Source organism: Pseudophryne corroboree, chromosome 9 (genome assembly GCF_028390025.1).
Source record: "Pseudophryne corroboree isolate aPseCor3 chromosome 9, aPseCor3.hap2, whole genome shotgun sequence".
Taxonomy (NCBI): Eukaryota; Metazoa; Chordata; class Amphibia; order Anura; family Myobatrachidae; genus Pseudophryne; species Pseudophryne corroboree.
Window position 1 is genome coordinate 190,456,617 of NC_086452.1, and position 24,611 is coordinate 190,481,227.

Here is a 24,611-nt window from a genome sequence, read left to right on the forward strand (position 1 = left end):
TCAAAATTATAACAAATAAAGGCTTGAAATATCTCACTTTGCATGTAATGAGTCTATATAGTATATATTAGTTTCACCTTTTAAGTTGAATTACTGAAATAAATGAAGTTTTGCACAATATTCTAATTTTCTGAGTTTCACCTGTAGAAACATAGAAACATAGAATTTGACGGGCAAAAACAACCACTTGGCCCATCTAGTCTGCCCCTTATTTTATCATTTAGGTAATGTCAACCCTCTTTGAACCTAGTTTAAATTGCTCTAATGTCTTTGCCTCTACCACCTCTGTTGGGAGGCTATTCCACTTATCCACTACCCTTTCTGTGAAGTAATTGTTCCTTACATTTCCCCTGAACCTGTCTACCTCCAGTTTCAGTGTATGTCCTCAAGTTCTAATAGTGTAAATTGTAAAGCTAAACTGCCAAATCCTTGCAGCATTTTGGGCACCACTTTAGTCTATACGTAATAGCATAGTTGCCTACCCTCCCTCATTCTGCAGGAGATTCCCTGAAATAGCAGCAATCTCCCTCACTCCCTGAATTTTCCAGCAATCTCCCTGCTTGCACCTTACCCCCAGTGTGTAGCTGTTACATTCTTGGGGATAAAAATTAATACATACATTGAAATGGGCTCATCAGTGGCATTTCCCTGCATTGGTTATAACTTATAAGGCACAGTGATCACTATGTCTACATGCATTTTAAATAAGGTTTCTCATGGCCACTTACAGTATATGGAACCTCTTGTAAAACACAATACACAAACAAATCCTGCAAAATATCAGTGTCTTTTCTTCAACAAATAGATCTTACTAACTTTGCAGCTCATTTACATTTGGATTTTTCATTTTCATAAAACGCCTCTCCGATGTAGTAGTACGCGCCCGCGCTTATAAGTGTTACTTTCACAATCTCCCTGAAATGCTTTTTCAAAACTAGGCAAGTATGTGTAATAGCCATGAAAGACAATAATGTGCTCTTTTCGGTTTCTCCCTAATGACGACACTGGGTCCTTGGGGGCAAATACATTTTTGTATGGGCGGGGTCTATGAGTACAGCACTGCAACTTGCAAGTTGCAGCCTGTGACAGGAAAAACGTTTTTTCCTGTCGACGCTGTCAGTCTCCTGTGGGCCTGTTTTCATGGGAGGGCCTGTAGCTGCAGCTCCACCTGCCCCATTGTTAATCCGGCCCTGTACCACTAGTGTGTACATATCTCTGCTGTATCTACAAGCCTGTACACACATATTTCCAACCCCACCTTCATCATTGTCTATTTGTCCCGTGTTCAAATGATACAGCTGGGACAGGCGTTATGCAGTATGTTTCTCTGTGCTGCTCCCCATCTGTATGTACAGTAATTACACAGACGTGTCCCATTCTCGGCCTACTCTAGTGTGTACTGTACCTTCCTTACCCAGTCTTTCCTTCCCAATTGATCGTCAATATCAGAGTCAAGGTAATCTGCATGGGTGCATGTGCATACAACCTATTTTCTGGGCGTACACAAAGATATTTAAAGTATTCTATAAGCAAACTTGAAAAGGACTTTAATTGTCACAATTTCTACATTCCCCAGGGGATGCAGAAGTTGTGACGTTCATCAAGCTCCCAAAAAGCATTTTTTTTCTGAGTTTGAAAGTGAAACTGTTCGCCATCCAGCAGCCTCCGAATCTCTTCACTAGCTGCCGTTTAAATTCCACAGCCGGGCAGCCTGAGGGGAAAATTATCACTTCCCAAACAACTGACTCAAAAAGTCCAGTTTTTCGGGACTGATAAATTTATGATAGGGCCATGATGAATCATGAAAAAAAATGTTAGAGCATAGAATGAGAATAATAAGATTTTAAACCTACCGGTAAATCTTTTTCTCATAGTCCGTAGAGGATGCTGGGGACTCCGTAAGGACCATGGGGGATAGACGGGCTCCGCAGGAGACATGGGCACTTTAAGAAAGACTTTAGGTATGGGTGTGCACTGGCTCCTCCCTCTATAACCCTCCTCCAGACCTCAGTTAGAGAAACTGAGCCCAGAGGAGACGGACAGTACGAGGAAAGGATTTTGTTAATCCAAGGGCAAGATTCATACCAGCCACACCAATCACACCGTATAACTTGTGATATACTAATTAGTGTACAGTATGAAACCAACATAACATCAGTCCAAGACCGATGAAAACTATAACATAGCCCTTATGTAAGCAAAACTATATACAAGTCTTGCAGAAGTAGTCCGCACTTGGGACGGGCGCCCAGCATCCTCTACGGACTACGAGAAAAAGATTTATCGGTAGGTTTAAAATCTTATTTTCTCTTACGTCCTAGAGGATGCTGGGGACTCCGTAAGGACCATGGGGATTATACCAAAGCTCCCAAACGGGCGGGATAGTGCGGGTGACTCTGCAGCACCGATTGAGCAAACAGGAGGTCCTCCTCAGCCAGGGTATCAAACTTGTAGAACTTTACAAAGGTGTTTGAACCCGACCAAGTAGCAGCTCAGCACAGCTGTAATGCCGAGACCCCTCGGGCAGCCGCCCAAGAAGAGCCCACCTTCCTTGTGGAATGGGCCTTGACCGATTTTGGTAACGGCAATCCAGCCGTGGAATGAGCCTGCTGAATCGTGTTACAGATCCAGCGAGCAATAGTCTGCTTTGAAGCAGGTGCGCAAACCTTGTTGGCCGCATACAGGACAAACAGTGCTTCTGTTTCCCTGACTCTAGCCGTTCTGGCCACGTAAATTTTCAAAGCCCTGACTACATCAAGGGACTCGGAATCCTCCAAGTCGCGCGTAGCCACAGGTACCACAATAGGTTGGTTCATATGAAAAGATGACACCACCTTAGGCAAGGATTGAGGGCGGGTCCGCAATTCCGCTCTATCCATATGGAAAACTAGATATGGGCTTTTATGAGACAAAGCCGCCAATTCCGATACTCGCCTAGACGAAGCCAAGGCTAACAACATGACCACTTTCCAAGTGAGATATTTCAACTCCACCGTTTTAAGTGGTTCAAACCAGTGTGACTTAAGGAAACTCAACACCACGTTAAGGTCCCAAGGTGCCACCGGAGGTACAAAAGGAGGCTGAATATGCAGCACTCCTTTTACACAAGTCTGTACTTCTGGGAGAGAAGACAATTCCTTTTGAAAGAAAATGGATAAGGCCGAAATCTGAACCTTAATGGAGCCTAATTTAAGGCCCAAATTCACTCCAGTTTGTAGGAAGTGAAGGAAACGTCCCAGATGGAATTCTTCCGGAGGAGCATTCCTGGCCTCACACCAAGCAACATATTTTCGCCATATACGGTGATAATGTTTAGCTGTCACATCCTTCCTAGCCTTTATTAGAGTACTAGGAATGACCTCGTCCAGAATGCCCTTTTCCGCTAGGATCCGGCGTTCAACCGCCATGCCATCAAACGCAGTCGCTGTAAGTCTTGGAACAGACAGGGCCCCTGTTGCAACAGGTCCTGTCGTAGAGGAAGAGGCCATGGATCTTCTGTGAGCATTTTCAGTAGATCCGGATAAAAGGTCCTTCGTGGCCAATCTGGAACATTGAGAATTGTCTGTACTCCTCTTTTCCTTATTATTCTCAACACCTTTGGGATGAGAGGAAGAGGAGGAAACACATAGACCGTCTGGAACACCCACGGTGTCACTACTAGGGCATTTACAGCTACCGCCTCAGGTTCTTTTGATCTGGCGCAATACTTCTGCAGCTTTTTGTTGAGGCGGGATGCCATCATGTCTATCTGGGGCAGTCCCCACTGACTTGCAATCTGTGCGAAGACTTCCTGATGAAGTCCCCACTCTCCTGGATGCAGGTCGTGTCTGCTGAGGAAGTCTGCTTCCGAGTTGTCCACTCCCGGAATGAACACTGCTGACAATGCTCTTACACGATTTTCCGCCCAGCTAAGAATCCTGGCGGCTTCCGCCATTGCCACTCTGCTCCTTGTGCCGCCCTGGCGGTTTACATGAGCCACTGCGGTGATGTTGTCTGACTGGATCAGAACTGGTCGGTCGCGCAGTAAGGTCTCCGCTTGACGTAGGGCGTTGTATATGGCCCTCAGTTCCAGGATGTTGATGTGAAGACAAGTCTCTTGACTTGACCAAAGACCTTGGAAGTTTCTTCCCTGCGTGACTGCTCCCCAACCTCGGAATCTCGCGTCCGTGGTCACCAGGATCCAGTCCTGAATGCCGAACCTGCGTCCCTCTAGAAGGTGAGCACTCTGCAGCCACCACAGGAGAGATACCCTGGCTCTGGGGGACAGGGTGATCAACCGATGCATTTGTAGATGTGACCCGGACCACTTGTCCAATAGGTCCCATTGGAAAGTCCTCGCATGGAACCTGCCAAAGGGAATGGCTTCGTATGATGCCACCATCTTTCCCAGGACTCGAGTGCAGTGGTGCACTGACACCTGTTTTGGCTTCAATAAGTTCCTAACCAGAGTCATGAGTTCCTGATTTTTTTCTATCGGAAGATAAACCTTTTTCTGTTCTGTATTCCAGAATCATGCCCAAGAAAGTCAGACGAGTCATAGGAACCAACTGCGACTTCGGGATATTGAGAATCCAGCGGTGTTGCTTTAACACCTTTAGTGAAAGTGACACACTGTTCAGTAACTGCTCTCTTGATCTCGCTTTTATGAGGAGATCGTCCAAGTACGGGATAATTGTGACACCTTGCTTGCGCAGGAGCACCATCATTTCCGCCATTACCTGGTGAAAATTCTCGGGGCCATGGAAAGCCCAAACGGCAACGTCTGAAATTGGTAATGACAATCCTGTACCGCAAATCTCAGGTACGCCTGATGAGGTGGATAAATGGGAACATGAAGGTATGCATCCTTTATGTCCAGAGATACCATAAAATCCCCCCCTTCCAGGCTGGCGATGACCGCTCTGAGCGATTCCATCTTGAACTTGAACCTCTTCAAGTATAGGTTCAGGGATTTTCAATTTAAAATTGGTCTGACCGAACCGTCCGGTTTCGGGACCACAAATAAGGTTGAGTAATATCCCCTCCCTTGTTTAAGCAGGGGAACCTTGACCACCACCTGTTGAAGATACAATTTGTGAATTGCATTTAACACTATCTCCCTTTCCGGGGGAGAAGCTGGTAGGGCCGATTTGAAAAACCGGCGCGGAGGAACCTCTTCGAATTCCAGCTTGTAACCCTGGGAAACAATTTCTATTGCTCAGGGATCCACCTGTGAGTGAACCCAGATGTGGCTGAAAAGTCGAAGACGTGCCCCCACTGGGGCGGACTCCTGTAGCGGAGCCCCAGCGTCATGCGGTGGATTTTGTAGAGGCCGGGGAGGACTTCTGTTCCTGGGAACTAGCTGTGTTGTGCAGCTTTTTTCCTCTGCCCTTACCTCTGGCAAGAAAGGACGCACCTCGTACTTTCTTGTTTCTTTGTGATCGAAAGGACTGCATTTGATAATGTGGCGCTTTCTTAGGCTGTGAGGGAATATAAGGTAGAAAATTTGATTTACCAGCTGTAGCTGTGGAGACCAGGTCCGAGAGACCTTCCCCAAACAATTCCTCACCCTTGTAAGGTAAAACCTCCATATGCCTCTTTGAGTCGGCATCACCTGTCCATTGCCGGGTCCATAGGAATCGTCTAGCAGAAATGGACATCGCGTTGACTCTAGAACACAGTAGACTAATGTCTCTGTGAGCATCTCTCATATATAAGACCGCATCTTTTATATACCCCAGGGTCATTAAAATGGTATCCTTATCTAGGGTTTCAATATCCGCTGATAAGGTATCTGTCCATGCTGCTACCGCGCTACAAACCCAGGCCGACGCAATCGCCGGTCCGAGTAAGGTACCAGAATGTGTGTAAATGGACTTCAAGATAACCTCCTGCTTGCGGTCAGCAGTGTCCCTGAGGGTAGCCGTATCTTGGGATGGCAGCGCTACCTTTTTGGATAAGCGTGTTAATGCCTTATCCACCTTAGGGGAGGATTCCCACCGTATCCTGTCCGTTGGCGGGAAAGGATACGCCATAAGAATCCTTTTGGGAATCTGCAGTTTTTTGTCTGGAGATTCCCAAGCTTTTTCACATAATTCATTCAACTCATGTGAGGGGGGAAAGAGTACCTCAGGTTTCTTCCTCGTGTCAGGGATATAGGGTTCCTCTGTGATATGCAAAACATCTTTTATTGCAATGATCATATATCGAATACATTTAGCCACTTTTGGCTGTAATTTTGCATCATCGTAGTCGACACTGAAGTCAGAATCCGTGTCGGTATGTGTGTCTACAATTTGGGATAGTGGGCGCTTTTGAGACCCCGCAGGTCCCTGCGACATAAGGACAGACATGGGTTGACTCCCTGGCTGTTCCCTAGCTTCAGCTTTGTCTAATCTTTAGTGCAATAAATTTACATTAGCACTTAAAACCTTCCACATATCCATCCAGTCAGGTGTCGGAGTTGTCGACGGAGACACCCACTCATTCTCTCTTCCTCCTCCCCCTGAAAGCCTTCTACCTCGGACATGTCGACACATGCGTACCGACACACCACACACTCAGGGAATCCTCTTATCTGAAGACAGTTCCCCCACAAGGCCCTTTGGAGAGACAGAGAGAGAGTATGCCAGCACACACCCAGCGCTATATGACCCAGGAAAAAACTAGAGATGAGCGGGTTCGGTTCCTCTGAATCCGAACCCGCCCGAACTTCAGGTTTTTTACACGGGTCCGAGCAGGCTCGGATCTTCCCGCCTTGCTCGGATAACCCGAGCGCGCCCGAACGTCATCATCACGCTGTCGGATTCTCGCGAGGCTCGGATTCTATCGCGAGACTCGGATTCTATATAAGGAGCCGCGCGTCGCCGCCATTTTCACACGTGCATTGAGAGTCATAGGGTGAGGACGTGGCTGGCGTCCTCTCTGTTTAGAGAAGAGAGAGACACATTATTTTCGGGGAGCATTATTAGGAGGAGTACTACTGTATACTACTATACTACTTGCTGAAGTGATATTTATAGATTAGATAGTGTGACTGTAAGTGTATTATCTGACTTGTGGGGGAGACACTGACAGTGGGGAGCAGTTAGAGTCTGAGAGCAGGACTCAGGAGTACATATAACGTACAGTGCACACTTTTGCTGCCAGAGTCAGTGCCACACTGCCATTGTTGTGACCACACTGACCACCAGTATAATAATATATTTTGTGATTGTCTGCTTAGGCCTCGGAGTACTAGTTGCAAGTTGCAACGTGACCTGTCCTGAAGTGACCACCAGTTTAATAATCAATCACCACCAGTTTAATATATATATATATATATATATATATAATTGTATATAATATATATATATATATATAATATTGTATACCACCTACCCGTGGTTTTTTTTTTTCTTCATTCTTCTTTATACATACTACTATAGTAGCTTACTGTAGCAGTCTGCGGTGCTGTGCTGACCTGACAGTGTCCAGCAGGTCCGTCATCAGTCATTACATAATAAATATATATAGTACCTGTCCGGCTGCAGTACTAGTGATATTATATTGATTTCATCTCATTATCAATAATTTATCATTCAGTCTAGACTCTATATTAGCAGCAGACACAGTACGTTAGTCCACGGCTGTAGCTACCTCTGTGTCGGCACTCGGCAGTCCATCCATAATTGTATACCACCTACCCGTGGTTTTTTTTTTTTCTTTCTTCTTTGTACATACTACTATAGAGTATAGTAGCTTACTGTAGCAGTCTGCGGTGCTGCTGAGCTGACAGTGTCCAGCAGGTCCGTCATCAGTCATCATTACCTAATAAATATATTATCTACCTGTCCGGCTGCAGTACTAGTGATATTATATATACATACATATATATATTGATTTCATCTCATTATCAATCATCCAGTCTATATTAGCAGCAGACACAGTACGTTAGTCCACGGCTGTAGCTACCTCTGTGTCGGCACTCGGCAGTCCATCCATAATTGTATACCACCTACCCGTTGTTGTTTTTTTTTTCTTTCTTCTTTGTACATACTACTATAGAGTATAGTAGCTTACTGTAGCAGTCTGCGGTGCTGCTGAGCTGACAGTGTCCAGCAGGTCCGTCATCAGTCATCATTACCTAATAAATATATTATCTACCTGTCCGGCTGCAGTACTAGAGATATTATATATACATACATATATATATTGATTTCATCTCATTATCAATCATCCAGTCTATATTAGCAGCAGACACAGTACGTTAGTCCACGGCTGTAGCTACCTCTGTGTCGGCACTCAGCAGTCCATCCATAATTGTATACCACCTACCCGTGGTTTTTTTTTTTCGTTCTTCTTTGTACATACTACTATAAAGTATAGTAGCTTACTGTAGCAGTCTGCGGTGCTGCTGAGCTGACAGTGTCCAGCAGGTCCGTCATCAGTCATCATTACCTAATAAATATATTATCTACCTGTCCGGCTGCAGTACTAGAGATATTATATATACATACATATATATATTGATTTCATCTCATTATCAATCATCCAGTCTATATTAGCAGCAGACACAGTACGTTAGTCCACGGCTGTAGCTACCTCTGTGTCGGCACTCGGCAGTCCATCCATAAGTATACTAGTATCCATCCATCTCCACTGTTTACCTGAGGTGCCTTTTAGTTGTGCCTATTAAAATATGGAGAACAAAAATGTTGAGGTTCCAAAATTAGGGAAAGATCAAGATCCACTTCCACCTCGTGCTGAAGCTGCTGCCACTAGTCATGGCCGAGACGATGAAATGCCAGCAACGTCGTCTGCCAAGGCCGATGCCCAATGTCATAGTACAGAGCATGTCAAATCCAAAACACCAAATATCAGTAAAAAAAGGACTCCAAAACCTAAAATAAAATTGTCGGAGGAGAAGCGTAAACTTGCCAATATGCCATTTACCACACGGAGTGGCAAGGAACGGCTGAGGCCCTGGCCTATGTTCATGGCTAGTGGTTCAGCTTCACATGAGGATGGAAGCACTCAGCCTCTCGCTAGAAAACTGAAAAGACTCAAGCTGGCAAAAGCACCGCAAAGAACTGTGCGTTCTTCGAAATCCCAAATCCACAAGGAGAGTCCAATTGTGTCGGTTGCGATGCCTGACCTTCCCAACACTGGACGTGAAGAGCATGCGCCTTCCACCATTTGCACGCCCCCTGCAAGTGCTGGAAGGAGCACCCGCAGTCCAGTTCCTGATAGTCAGATTGAAGATGTCAGTGTTGAAGTACACCAGGATGAGGAGGATATGGGTGTTGCTGGCGCTGGGGAGGAAATTGACCAGGAGGATTCTGATGGTGAGGTGGTTTGTTTAAGTCAGGCACCCGGGGAGACACCTGTTGTCCGTGGGAGGAATATGGCCACAGACATGCCTGGTGAAAATACCAAAAAAATCAGCTCTTCGGTGTGGAAGTATTTCAACAGAAATGCGGACAACAGGTGTCAAGCCGTGTGTTGCCTTTGTCAAGCTGTAATAAGTAGGGGTAAGGACGTTAACCACCTCGGAACATCCTCCCTTATACGTCACCTGCAGCGCATTCATAATAAGTCAGTGACAAGTTCAAAAACTTTGGGTGACAGCGGAAGCAGTCCACTGACCAGTAAATCCCTTCCACGTACAGAAGACTGGAGCACCACCAAAAACTACTGAACCTGCCCTGCCATCATCTGAAGCAAGAAGTGGTAACGAGGTGGAATTCAACCCTCTATATGCTTCAGAGGTTGGAGGAGCAGCAAAAGGCCATTCAAGCCTATACAATTGAGCACGATATAGGAGGTGGAATGCACCTGTCTCAAGCGCAGTGGAGAATGATTTCAACGTTGTGCAAGGTTCTGATGCCCTTTGAACTTGCCACACGTGAAGTCAGTTCAGACACTGCCAGCCTGAGTCAGGTCATTCCCCTCATCAGGCTTTTGCAGAAGAAGCTGGAGACATTGAAGGAGGAGCTAACACGGAGCGATTCCGCTAGGCATGTGGGACTTGTGGATGGAGCCCTTAATTCGCTTAACAAGGATTCACGGGTGGTCAATCTGTTGAAATCAGAGCACTACATTTTGGCCACCGTGCTCGATCCTAGATTTAAAGCCTACCTTGGATCTCTCTTTCCGGCAGACACAAGTCTGCTGGGGTTGAAAGACCTGCTGGTGAGAAAATTGTCAAGTCAAGCGGAACGCGACCTGTCAACATCTCCTCCTTCACATTCTCCCGCAACTGGGGGTGCGAGGAAAAGGCTCAGAATTCCGAGCCCACCCGCTGGCGGTGATGCAGGGCAGTCTGGAGCGACTGCTGATGCTGACATCTGGACCGGACTGAAGGACCTGACAACGATTACGGACATGTCGTCTACTGTCACTGCATATGATTCTCTCACCATTGAAAGAATGGTGGAGGATTATATGAGTGACCGCATCCAAGTAGGCACGTCACACAGTCCGTACTTATACTGGCAGGAAAAAGAGGCAATTTGGAGGCCCTTGCACAAACTGGCTTTATTCTACCTAAGTTGCCCTCCCACAAGTGTGTACTCCGAAAGAGTGTTTAGTGCCGCCGCTCACCTTGTCAGCAATCGGCGTACGAGGTTACATCCAGAAAATGTGGAGAAGATGATGTTCATTAAAATGAATTATAATCAATTCCTCCGTGGAGACATTGACCAGCAGCAATTGCCTCCACAAAGTACACAGGGAGCTGAGATGGTGGATTCCAGTGGGGACGAATTGATAATCTGTGAGGAGGGGGATGTACACGGTGATATATCGGAGGATGATGATGAGGTGGACATCTTGCCTCTGTAGAGCCAGTGTGTGCAAGGAGAGATTAATTGCTTCTTTTTTGGTGGGGGTCCAAACCAACCCGTCATTTCAGTCACAGTCGTGTGGCAGACCCTGTCACTGAAATGATGGGTTGGTTAAAGTGTGCATGTCCTGTTTACACAACATAAGGGTGGGTGGGAGGGCCCAAGGACAATTCCATCTTGCACCTCTTTTTTCTTTAATTTTTCTTTGCGTCATGTGCTGTTTGGGGAGGGTTTTTTGGAAGGGACATCCTGCGTGACACTGCAGTGCCACTCCTAGATGGGCCCGGTGTTTGTGTCGGCCACTAGGGTCGCTTATCTTACTCACACAGCTACCTCATTGCGCCTCTTTTTTTCTTTGCGTCATGTGCTGTTTGGGGAGGGTTGTTTGGAAGGGACATCCTGCGTGACACTGCAGTGACACTCCTAGATGGGCCCGGTGTTTGTGTCGGCCACTAGGGTCGCTTATCTTACTCACACAGCTACCTCATTGCGCCTCTTTTTTTCTTTGCGTCATGTGCTGTTTGGGGAGGGTTTTTTGGAAGGGACATCCTGCGTGACACTGCAGTGCCACTCCTAGATGGGCCCGGTGTTTGTGTCGGCCACTAGGGTCGCTTATCTTACTCACACAGCTACCTCATTGCGCCTCTTTTTTTCTTTGCGTCATGTGCTGTTTGGGGAGGGTTTTTTGGAAGGGACATCCTGCGTGACACTGCAGTGCCACTCCTAGATGGGCCCGGTGTTTGTGTCGGTCACTAGGGTCGCTTATCTTACTCACACAGCTACCTCATTGCGCCTCTTTTTTTCTTTGCGTCATGTGCTGTTTGGGGAGGGTTTTTTGGAAGGGACATCCTGCGTGACACTGCAGTGCCACTCCTAGATGGGCCCGGTGTTTGTGTCGGCAACTAGGGTCGCTTATCTTACTCACACAGCTACCTCATTGCGCCTCTTTTTTTCTTTGCGTCATGTGCTGTTTGGGGAGGGTTTTTTGGAAGGGACATCCTGCGTGACACTGCAGTGCCACTCCTAGATGGGCCCGGTGTTTGTGTCGGCCACTAGGGTCGCTTATCTTACTCACACAGCTACCTCATTGCGCCTCTTTTTTTCTTTGCGTCATGTGCTGTTTGGGGAGGGTTTTTTGGAAGGGACATCCTGCGTGACACTGCAGTGACACTCCTAGATGGGCCCGGTGTTTGTGTCGGCCACTAGGGTCGCTTATCTTACTCACACAGCTACCTCATTGCGCCTCTTTTTTTCTTTGCGTCATGTGCTGTTTTGGGAGGGTTTTTTGGAAGGGACATCCTGCGTGACACTGCAGTGACACTCCTAGATGGGCCCGGTGTTTGTGTCGGCCACTAGGGTCGCTTATCTTACTCACACAGCTACCTCATTGCTCCTCTTTTTTTCTTTGCGTCATGTGCTGTTTGGGGAGGGTTTTTTGGAAGGGACATCCTGCGTGACACTGCAGTGACACTCCTAGATGGGCCCGGTGTTTGTGTCGGCCACTAGGGTCGCTTATCTTACTCACACAGCTACCTCATTGCGCCTCTTTTTTTCTTTGCGTCATGTGCTGTTTGGGGAGGGTTTTTTGGAAGGGACATCCTGCGTGACACTGCAGTGACACTCCTAGATGGGCCCGGTGTTTGTGTCGGCCACTAGGGTCGCTTATCTTACTCACACAGCTACCTCATTGCGCCTCTTTTTTTCTTTGCGTCATGTGCTGTTTGGGGAGGGTTTTTTGGAAGGGACATCCTGCGTGACACTGCAGTGACACTCCTAGATGGGCCCGGTGTTTGTGTCGGCCACTAGGGTCGCTTATCTTACTCACACAGCTACCTCATTGCGCCTCTTTTTTTCTTTGCGTCATGTGCTGTTTGGGGAGGGTTTTTTGGAAGGGACATCCTGCGTGACACTGCAGTGACACTCCTAGATGGGCCCGGTGTTTGTGTCGGCCACTAGGGTCGCATATCTTACTCACACAGCTACCTCATTGCGCCTCTTTTTTTCTTTGCGTCATGTGCTGTTTGGGGAGGGTTTTTTGGAAGGGACATCCTGCGTGACACTGCAGTGACACTCCTAGATGGGCCCGGTGTTTGTGTCGGCCACTAGGGTCGCTTATCTTACTCACACAGCTACCTCATTGCGCCTCTTTTTTTCTTTGCGTCATGTGCTGTTTGGGGAGGGTTTTTTGGAAGGGACATCCTGCGTGACACTGCAGTGACACTCCTAGATGGGCCCGGTGTTTGTGTCGGCCACTAGGGTCGCTTAGCTTAGTCATCCAGCGACCTAGGTGCAAATTTTAGGACTAAAAATAATATTGTGAGGTGTGAGGTATTCAGAATAGACTGAAAATGAGTGTAAATTATGGTTTTTGAGGTTAATAATACTTTGGGATCAAAATGACCCCCAAATTCTATGATTTAAGCTGTTTTTTAGTGTTTTTTGAAAAAAACACCCGAATCCAAAACACACCCGAATCCGACAAAAAAAATTCGGTGAGGTTTTGCCAAAACGCGGTCGAACCCAAAACACGGCCGCGGAACCGAACCCAAAACCAAAACACAAAACCCGAAAAATTTCCGGCGCTCATCTCTAGAAAAAACACTATATAAATATATGTTTACCCAGTAGCGCTGTTTGTACATGTATAAATGCGCCAAATTATGTGCCCCCCCCCCCTTCTTCAAAACCCTCTTTCACCGTGGTTAAGCAGGGGAGAGTCCGGGGAGCTTCCTCTCAGCGCTGTGCTGTGGAGAAAATGGCGCTGGTGAGTGCTGAGGGAGAAGCCCCGCCCCCTCGGCGGCAGGCTTCTGTCCCGCTCAAATATACTGAAACTTGCGGGGGCTCATTATATATACAGTGCCCAACTGTATATATGTCTATTTTTGCCAGAAAGAGGTTTATATGCTGCCCAAGGCGCCCCCCCCCCCCCCGGCGCCCTGCACCCTTACAGTGACTGCCGTGTGTGAGGTGTATGGGAGCAATGGTGCACAGGTTCACCGCTGTGCGTTACCTCAGTGAAGATCATGAAGTCTTCTGCCGCCTTTGAAGTCTTCTTTTCTTCTCATACTCACCCGGCTTTTATCTTCCGGCTCTGTGAGGAGGACGGCGGCGCGGCTCTGGGACGGACGGCGAGGGTGAGACCTGTGTACCGATCCCTCTGGAGCTAATGGTGTCCAGTAGCCTAAGAAGCAGAGCCTTGAAACTCACAGAAGTAGGGCTGCTTCTCTCCCCTCAGTCCCTCGGTGCAGGGAGTCTGTTGCCAGCAGTGCTCCCTGAAAATAAAAAACCTAACAAAATACTTTCTGACAGGAAACTCAGGAGAGCTCCCTGTAATGCACCCAGTCTCCTCTGGGCACAGTAGTAAACTGAGGTCTGGAGGAGGGGCATAGAGGGAGGAGCCAGTGCACACCCATACCTAAAGTCTTTCTTAAAGTGCCCATGTCTCCTGCGGAGCCCGTCTATCCCCCATGGTCCTTACGGAGTCCCCAGCATCCTCTAGGATGCAAGAGAAATATAACTTTTTCATAATGAATATGCCCCCATGTGATGAGAAAAGGGATGGGGGGCTCTGGGGTGGGAGGTTCTGGGTAACTGGAACCCCCGTCCATGTGTTCTTGCACACTGTGTGTTATCTCACCTTAGCTGTGATCTTCACCACCTCTAGTACCTCTACCACATATGCTAGTAGTACAGAGAGAAACACTTCTACACTACCTGGAATTAAAGATGAGTGGGCTCAGTTCTCAGAGAACTGCGCCCTCCCGAACTTACCCAATCTGAGTGTCGGCCTACATCTCTACCATGGAATACATGTATATGGTTGGCATCACTGATTTAAGTCCAATATTTGGCCAATCATTTCTGAAATTTTAGTTTGCTGAAGTGCACCAAGAAACATTTACCTGTAGTGTTACGTATTGCTGTCAGTTCTGGATATGGTGGTCTGTGTGTGCTGGGGGTGCGTAGTCTGTAGACCTATGTTTGCTTTTTAAGTATATTTCTCTATTTTATAGTGAGTGAATATTGTTTGTTGGTTGTTATTATTATGCAGAAAGTAAAGTATATTTATTAATATATGGGCAGTACGGATGGTGTAATGGTTAGCATTACTGCCTCACAGCACTGAGGTCATGGGTTCAATTCCCACCATGGCCCTAACTGTGCGGAGTTTGTATATTCTCCCTGTACTTGCTTGGGTTTCCTCCGGGTACTCCGGTTTCCTCCCACAATCCAAAAATATACAGGTAGGTTAATTGGCTCCCAACAAAAATTAACCCTAGCGTGAATGTATCTGTGTGTACATGTGATAGGGAATATAGGCCCTCATTCCGAGTTGTTCGCTCGCTAGCCGCTTTTCACAGCAGTGCACACGCTAAGCCGCTGCCCTCTGGGAGTGAATCTTAGCTTAGCTGAATTGCGAACGAAGTATTCGCAATATTGCGAAAATACTTTTCTTTGCAGTTTCTGAGTAGCTCGAGACTTACTCTTCCAGTGCGATCAGTTCAGTGCTTGTCGTTCCTGGTTTGACGTCACAAACACACCCAGTGTACGCCCAGACACTGCCCCGTTTCTCCAGCCACTCCCACGTTTTTCCCAGAAACGGCAGCGTTTTTTCACATACACACATAAAACGGACAGTTTCCGCCCAGAAACACCCACTTCCTGTCAATCACACTCCGATCACCAGAACGATGAAAAAACCTCGTAATGCCGTGAGTAAAATACCAAACTTCTTAGCAAATTTACTTGGCGCAGCCACAGTGCGAACATTGCGCATGCGCAGTGAGCGGAAAATCGCACCGATGCGAAGGAAAATAACGAGCGAACAACTCGGAATGAGGGCCATAGATTGTAAGCTCCACTGGGGCAGGAACTGACGTGAATAGGCAAATATTCTCTGTAAAGTGCTGCGGAATATGTGTGCGCTATATAAATAACTGGTAATAATATACACATTGAACTACTAATAAGGTGCATAGAGTTCTGTGACAAGATCAGTTTTGCATTACCTTATTTGTCCCTTCAGTGTTCATGGAGTATATCAGGGCTTGTGTGACACATACTTTATTCATACGCAGTCAGTTAAATACAGCACTTTGGAATACTGTATGTCGGGGCTTATAATAAAATATAGCAACAACATGTGTAATATTATTTGTTCAGTGTCATTGATTTTAAAGATTTGTGTTATTGTTGCTAAGTATTATTGATAGGTTTTGTTGTCCAATATAATGTCTACGGTTCTATCTCTAAAAGAAAATATAACCACTCTTCCAGGTGTAGATCAATAGCCAAAAATGCCCCCAGTGGAGCCTGCAAAAGTTGTGTGCAATAAAATTCTGTTTTTATAGAGTAATTTAGTTGGGTAGGAGTCGTTGACCCTGTTAAGAATAACTATCCTGTGGGGAGTGTGGAAAAAAAGCCCTATTGCTTAAAGTAAAAATAAACACAATGCACGATTTATATTTCAGGGTCACAGGGCAAATCCTGAGGGGTTCTGGGAACTGACACGCAGGATGCGTAGAGAGGAAACAAGCTAGGAGAATTATGGTGCCAGTGCTTGAGCCAGGAGTACAGGGTCTGTCTGTGAATTGCATGGTTTATGTATAAAGTCAGAACGATTTGCACTGACACAGCACAGGATAAGTATTGAAATGTGCCAATTGTAAGAAGAGAGATGAGTAAAACCTAAATATTCACCCATATTGTCATGGAACAGCCTGTCTCACTTTCAGAAATCAATCTATACAATGCCACTTTACTGAAGACTGGCTGACTCGGTGTCTGATTCAGCGTTGAACGCAAACCTGATTATTACACGCACATGCGATTATTGGCCAGCTGCGCATGCATCTAAGTTGCACTGCATATGTGCCATCTTGCGAGGGAGGTTGCAGAGAGGATTTATTTGCAAAGTGATTGACAGTCGGGGACTGTTTGGGGGCAGTTGCAGGGATTGGCAGCAAAAAAACGCAGGTGTGTCGTGACCATTTTCAGGGAGTGTCTCTGCCTGCGACTGCGATCCCATATGCAGTTGCAATGGCTCCGGCAGTTACTTCCTGCGGCTATGCTACACGTAAAGTATATTTATTAATATATGGGCAGTACGGATGGTATAATGGTTAGCATTACTGCCTCACAGCACTGAGGTCATGGGTTCAATTCCCACCATGGCCCTAACTGTGCGGAGTTTGTATATTCTCCCCGTACTTGCGTGGGTTTCCTCCGGGTACTCCGGTTTCCTCCCACAATCCAAAAATATATAGGTAGGTTAATTGGCTCCCAACAAAAATTAACCCTAGCGTGAATGTGTCTGTGTGTACATGTGATAGGGAATATAGGCCCTCATTCCGAGTTATTCGCTCGCTAGCGGCTATGCTACACGGCCATAGTGCTACTGTTCTCAGGACTTTGATAATCAATGATCTGCAACCGATGCGGAGTCTTTGTACACAGCTGTGGCGACTCGCATAGCCGCCAGTGTGGATGTCTCAATACAATTCCAGGCGGCTATGGCATTTGCATATTTTCGCTGTGTACACATTTGTGCAAGGAAAAGTATTTGTAGCCTCGTACTTTTTTTCCTGGAGCTTTTCAATTATAAGCCCTTTTCCTCGCTTAGTAAATCTGCAGCTATTGGTTAACGTGTTCGTGGCACCCGCGGTAAGGGCAGGAAACCATACTTACCACAGATTTCTGATTCCTTTGAAGCTTAAACAGAAATTTGCGTAAGGCTCAGCATGCTGGCTTACCATGGACTCAATTGAATAGCCCCAGCCACTGCTAATTAACACGGCTAACTGAATCCGGCCCTTAAAAGGAAAGCTTTGTTTGCCGTGTTTTTTTTTTTTAAACACATATGCTCATGGCTTATAAACCTATCTATACCATGTTATTGGAGACATCTTCAATAAAAGTTTCCCATGCTTGTCAACATAAAGCACACTATTATTGTGTAGGTGTATGTGAGGATTCCAGACTATGGGGGTAATTCTGAGTTGATCGCAGCAGGAACTTTGGTAGCAGTTGGGCAAAACCATGTGCACTGCAGTGGGGGCAGATATAACATGTGCGGAGAGAGTTAGATTTGGGTGTGGTGTGTTCAATCTGCAATCTAAATTGCAGTGTAAAAATAAAGCAGACAGTATTTACCCTGCACAGAAACAAAATAACCCACCCAAATCTAACTCTCTCTGCACATGTTATATCTGCCTCCCCTACAGTGCACATGGTTTTGCCCAGCTGCTATCAAATTTCCTGCTGCGATCAACTTTAGAATTACCCCCTATGTTACTGTGTATTTATTTATTTGTTACCAGTTATTATATAGCGCACACATATTCTGCAGCGCTTCGTGTATTGGTTGGTGAAGTGTAACCCACATTTAGATTTCCATTGAATATTACAATGATGTAATACTTTACTATAAATATTAAAGCAGACCTATAGCTTTATTTGTTTTTCTTTATTGTGTAGTGCATTTTTGGCAGAGAATACAGTGTTATTACAGTACAAGACAGATGTACATGTTTATGCTGTTACCAGTACCAACTATCATTTCCCATTTACACACAATAACATGGCAACACAGTTCTGCCCCTCACACATCAGACCTTGTCATCCCGCAAAATCTGATATTAGTGTCTATACCAGTGGCGTGCGGTGAGGTCATTGGCTGGTGAGGCACTGCAGCTATAATGAGCCGCAAAGTCCAGCGATAAACCTCATCGCCACTTGTGATGTCATGGAAGTAGGCTGACAGTGCCTGCCTACTTCTATTTTTTTATTTAAACATTTATTTATTTTTTACAAATATGTGTTTTAGGTAGCCCTTGAGTTGAAATAGTTGGAAGATTTGGGATCAGAGTTAGGTACCCCTTTTTATACCTTACAGGAGACAGTACCCCAATTTACACGTCCCGTTTTTACACCTTACGGCAGACAGCGTCCCCGTTTTTTACACATTACGGCAGACAACATCCCGTTTTTACACCTTACGGCAGACAGCGTCCCCGTTTTTTACACACTACGGCAGACAGTGTCCCCGTTTTTTACACATTACGGCAGACAACGTCCCGTTTTTACACATTACGGCAGACAACGTCCCGTTTTTACACATTACAGGAGACAGTCCCCCTTTTTTACACATTACGGCAGACAGCGTCCCCTTTTTACACATTACGGCAGACAACGTCCCCTTTTTTTACACATTACGGCAGACAACATCCCGTTTTTACACCTTATGGCAGACAGCGTCCCCGTTTTTTACACATTAAGGCAGACAGTGTCCCCATTTTTGACACATTACGGCAGACAGCGTCCCTGTTTTTTACACATTACGGCAGACAGCGTCCCCGTTTTTTACACATTACGGCAGACAACGTCCCGTTTTTACACATTACGGCAGACAGCGTCCCCGTTTTTTACACATTACGGCAGACAGCGTCCCCGTTTGTTACACATTACGGCAGACAACGTCCCCTTTTTTACACATTACGGCAGACAACGTCTCGTTTTAACACATTACGGCAGACAGCGTCCCCGTTTTTTACACATTACGGCAGACAGTGTCCCCATTTTTTACACATTATGGCAGACAGCGTCCCTGTTTTTTACACATTACAGCAGAAGTCCCCTTTTTTATTTTTCTTACACAATACAGTGAGAGAGTGAGAGAGTGAGAGTGAGTGAGAGAGTGAGAGTGAGTGAGAGTGAGAGTGAGAGTGAGAGTGAGAGTGAGTGAGTGAGAGTGTGTTACTCACCTTGGGGGGGCCACGATCCACCATCCACAGGACAGCTGCGGCGACGCTCCGGAGCCCCTTAGAGCAGAATATAGCCGGCGGCAGCAGGAAGCTGCTCTCTGGGGCTGAGAAGGGACGGCGGCGGCGGGACTCATGGACGACGGCGGCGGAGGGACAAGTAGAAGGCGCGCCTCGCTCACACCCCTTGCAGTGCCGGGACAGAGACTTGCGCTCCGGGACAGCTCCCCTCCCGCTCTGCTGATTCCGGGCTGACGGGCAGCCAGCAGCTTCTTGCTCCACCGCTGCCCCTGCTGGTCACTCTTACAGGGGCGTGCTATGGGTTGAAAGCACGCCCCTGTCACTCCCCTGTCGAAGCGGCACTTCCACTAAGTGCCGCTTCAGCTGCATTTTCTAATGGGCTTTTACTGCCCAATTCTTGGTCCCGCCTCCCCGCTTCCTTCCCTTTACACTGACAGCGGGAGGCACCGACAGCGGTGCCTCCTAAACTCATTTATAAAGAATATGTAGACCCCAAGATCATTAAAATAATATAAAGCCTAATGCATATACTTATGACACAGAATCTGTGTCATAAGTATTTCTTTTATATTATTTTAATGATTATGACAGGGGAGGCACTGCCTCCCCTGCCTCCCCTGACTGCACGTCCCTGGTCTATACGTCATAATAAAATACTTTTTTTTATTACGTAGGTGCAAGGCACCTGTGACATCGACCATCTTTCAATTTAAGGTGCATCTAAAAACCTAGAAAATGCTCAGTGTGTTTTAGAGAGGACAAAACATATCATTTTTGATGATCCTTGACTGTCAGAAAGAACATGTGTCCATACAAGTCAGTAGCTCATTAATCTATACCTTGCTATATTTCAATAATTATGTCACGGATTTAGTATGATATCCTGGCTGATAGGATACCGGCACTCAGATTTCCAACGCCAGCACCCTGCTAGTGTAAATTACAACAGCGCCTGACACTACCCCCCCAGTGGTGCCTAAACCTAACCCCCTTTCCCTGCAGCCTAACCCTAACCCTCCTAAACCTAAGCCTAAACCTAAGACTCCCCCCCTTCCCCACCCAACCGGTGGTGCCTAACTGTAACCTACCCTGCCTGCAGCTTAACCCTAACCCCCCCCGGATGGTACCGAAACCTCAGCCCCCCACACCCCCCGGCCCTGACCCGCCTGCTATACTTATGTTCGGGATTCCGGCGCCGGTTTCCTGACCTTGTCAGCATTCCGGCGCTGGCATTCTGACGGGATCCCAACAACCAGCATCTTGACCGTATCCCTATGTCACCTTTATGGGACCCTTCGTTAAAGTTAATAGCCCCATTATACATTGTTTTGCAGTAGTTTCCGCATGTTTTATCATGTAAGATCATCATTGGAGTCCTGATGTGGTCTTCATCAAACTCTGAAATATCTTTGATTAACATTATGCACTGCGCCGGCGCTGCAGTGCACCGGCACATGCCAGAGATGCGATCGGCATCTCAGCCCAGCGATCACCTCTGCCTGATTGACAGGCAGAGGTCTTCGCTGGGTGGGAGGGGGCGGGCGGTGGCGTGGGCCTCCGTCTTGGGGGCGAAGTCCGGGCAACACAGGCATGCCCACCATGCGGGGGGTGGGCCGCTGCAGCTGCGTGACATCACATGCAGCCGCTGTGACCCGGAGAGGGACGGGTAGCTCCCTGCCAGCGTTGCAGGAGCAGCGCTGGTAGGGAGCTACTCTTCAGGTACAAAAGCATTGCCGCCGATGTGCGATGCTTTTGTACCTGTGTGTGGGAGAGGGGGGGGGGGGAAGAGCCAGACATGCGGGGTGGACTAGCCCTGTGCTGGGAGTCCCCCCGCATGTCTGTGAAAGTGATCGTAAATGTGCTAAATTTAGCACATCTACGATCAAGTCTGAATCACCCCCATTATATAACATCATAATGCCCTCCAGTTCATTTTATGCCACATTACAATGAGCAGGTCCAAGGACATAACTATATATATTTGTAGGCCCCAAGGCAAAACTTTGTAAGGGCCCCTTTGTACCATCCAATGGTGAAAATGTAAAACACATGCAACTGTGACAGGGAAGATGGACCCCTATCCGCTCTGGGACCCTATAGCAGCTGCACTCCCTTCACCAATGGTAGCTACACCATACCTTTCAACTTTAGAAGTTATAAATGCAGGACCTGGCGGCTGGAGGGCTGACCAAAAAAGGGGTAGGGCCTCAGATGGAGGGGTGGGGCCTCGCTTCACGTCACCCATTATCCTTCCCTGAGCAGCTGGGCCCCTGGCTCACATCCCCGCACTGTTAGATGCAAAGCAGCGGTGATCACAGGCTCTTCCAAATTGCCCCCCACCCAGAACAGAGAGACAGTGGGCCTAATTCAGACCTGATCGTAGCCGTGCAAAATTTTCCCCATCACCCCATCCCATCATCCAACAGCCACATCATGTCATCACCCCCTCTCATTCTCCACCAGCCACATCATGTCATCTCCCCTTCTCAAACTCCACTAGCCACATCATGTCATCACCCCCACCCATCCTCCATCAGCCACATCATGTCATCTCCCCCTCTCATTCTCCACTAGCCACATCATGCTGTCGCTCCCTACCATCCTCCACCAGCCACATCATGACATTATCCCCTCCCATCCTTCACTAGCCACATTATGTTATCACCCCCTCCCATCTTCCACCAGCCACATCATGTCGTCAGCCCCTCTCATCCTCCACCAGCCACATAATTTATTCACCCCCTCCCATCCTCCACCAACCACATCATTTATTCACCCCTCCCATCCTCCACCAGCCACATAATTTATTCACCTCCTCACATCCTCCACCAGCCACATCATGTCATCTACCCTCACCCCATCCTACCCAGCCACATCATGTCATCTACCCTCACCCCATCCTACACTAGCCACATCATGTCATCTACCCTCACCCCGTACTACACTAGCCACATAATGTCATCACCCCCTCCCATCCCCACCATCCACATCATGTCATCTCCCCTTTCCATCCTCCACCAGCCGCATCATGTCATCACCCCCTCCCATTCTCCACCAGCCACATCATGTCATCACCCCCTCCCATTCTCCACCAGCCACATCATGTCATCACCCACTCTCATCCTCCACCAGCCACATCATTTATTCACCACCTCCCATTCTCCACCAGCCACATCATGTCATCACCCCCTCTCATCCTCCACCAGCCACATCATTTATTCACCCCCTCCCATCCTCCACCAGCCACATCATTTATTCACCCCCTCACATCCTCCACCAGCCACATCATATCATCTACCCTCACCCCATCCTACACTAGCCACATCATGTAATCTACCCTCACCCCATCCTACACTAGCCACATCATGTCATCACCCCCTCCCATCCCCACCATCCACATCATGTCATCTCCCCTTTCCATCTTCTACCAGCTGCATCAAGTCATCACCCCCTCTCGTCCTCCACCAGCCACATCATTTATTCACCCCCTCCATTCTCCACCAGCCACGCCATGTTATCACCCCCTCTCATTCTCCACCAGCCACATCATGTCATCACCCCCTCTCATTCTCCACCAGCCACATCATGTCATCACCCCCTCTCATTCTCCACCAACCACATCATATCATCTCCCCTTCTCAAACTCCACTAGCCACATCATGTCATCACCCCCTCCCATCCTCCACCAGCCACATAATTTATTAACCCCCTCATATCCTCCACCAGCCACATCATGACATTATCCCCTCCCATCCTTCACTAGCCACATTATGTTATCACCCCCTCCCATCTTCCACCAGCCACATCATGTCGTCAGCCCCTCTCATCCTCCACCAGCCACATAATTTATTCACCCCCTCCCATCCTCCACCAGCCACATCATTTATTCACCCCCTCCCATCCTCCACCAGCCACATAATTTATTCACCTCCTCACATCCTCCACCAGCCACATCATGTCATCTACCCTCACCCCGTACTACACTAGCCACATAATGTCACCCCCTCCCATCCCCACCATCCACATCATGTCATCTCCCCTTTCCATCCTCCACCAGCCGCATCATGTCATCATCCCCTCCCATTCTCCACCAGCCACATCATGTCATCACCCCCTCCCATTCTCCACCAGCCACATCATGTCATCACCCCCTCCCATTCTCCACCAGCCACATCATGTCATCACCCACTCTCATCCTCCACCAGCCACATCATTTATTCACCACCTCCCATTCTCCACCAGCCACATCATGTCATCACCCCCTCTCATCCTCCACCAGCCACATAATTTATTCACCCCACCCATCCTCCACCAGCCACATCATTTATTCACCCCCTCACATCCTCCACCAGCCACATCATATCATCTACCCTCACCCCATCCTACACTAGCCACATCATGTAATCTACCCTCACCCCATCCTACACTAGTCACATCATGTCATCACCCCCTCCCATCCCCACCATCCACATCATGTCATCTCCCCTTTCCATCTTCCACCAGCTGCATCAAGTCATCACCCCCTCTCGTCCTCCACCAGCCACATCATTTATTCACCCCCTCACATCCTCCACCAGCCACATCATATCATCTACCCTCACCCCATCCTACACTAGCCACATCATGTAATCTACCCTCACCCCATCCTACACTAGTCACATCATGTCATCACCCCCTCCCATCCTCCGCCAGCCACATTATGTCATCTCCTAGTCCCATCCTCAGTCAGCCACATCATATCATCCTTTACATCCTCTGTAAGCCATAACATGTTATTTCCACACTCATTTAAGCTGGTTACACACTATGCCAACTTGATAGCAGACCTACTGTCATGCCAACAGAGCAGTCACTTCAGGTAAGCATGTACACTTACAGATCAGCCACTTAATATGTCAGTCCTTACATCACACCTGGATGGGCATTTAAATTTGCCCACCTAGGTTTGACATCAGTACCTACAGCCAGTGTATGTGCGTCAATGCGTTGTACACAGTCAGATGTACCGATATATCTACAGATGCAA

At 47.5% G+C, this 24,611-nt stretch overlaps 1 long non-coding RNA gene across 2 annotated transcripts in view; it reads left to right on the top strand.

The window, feature by feature from the left end:
* LOC134956869 (uncharacterized) overlaps positions 1-24,611 on the top strand; it is a 172,181-nt gene that overhangs the window by 40,045 nt on the left and 107,525 nt on the right. The window lies entirely within an intron of this gene.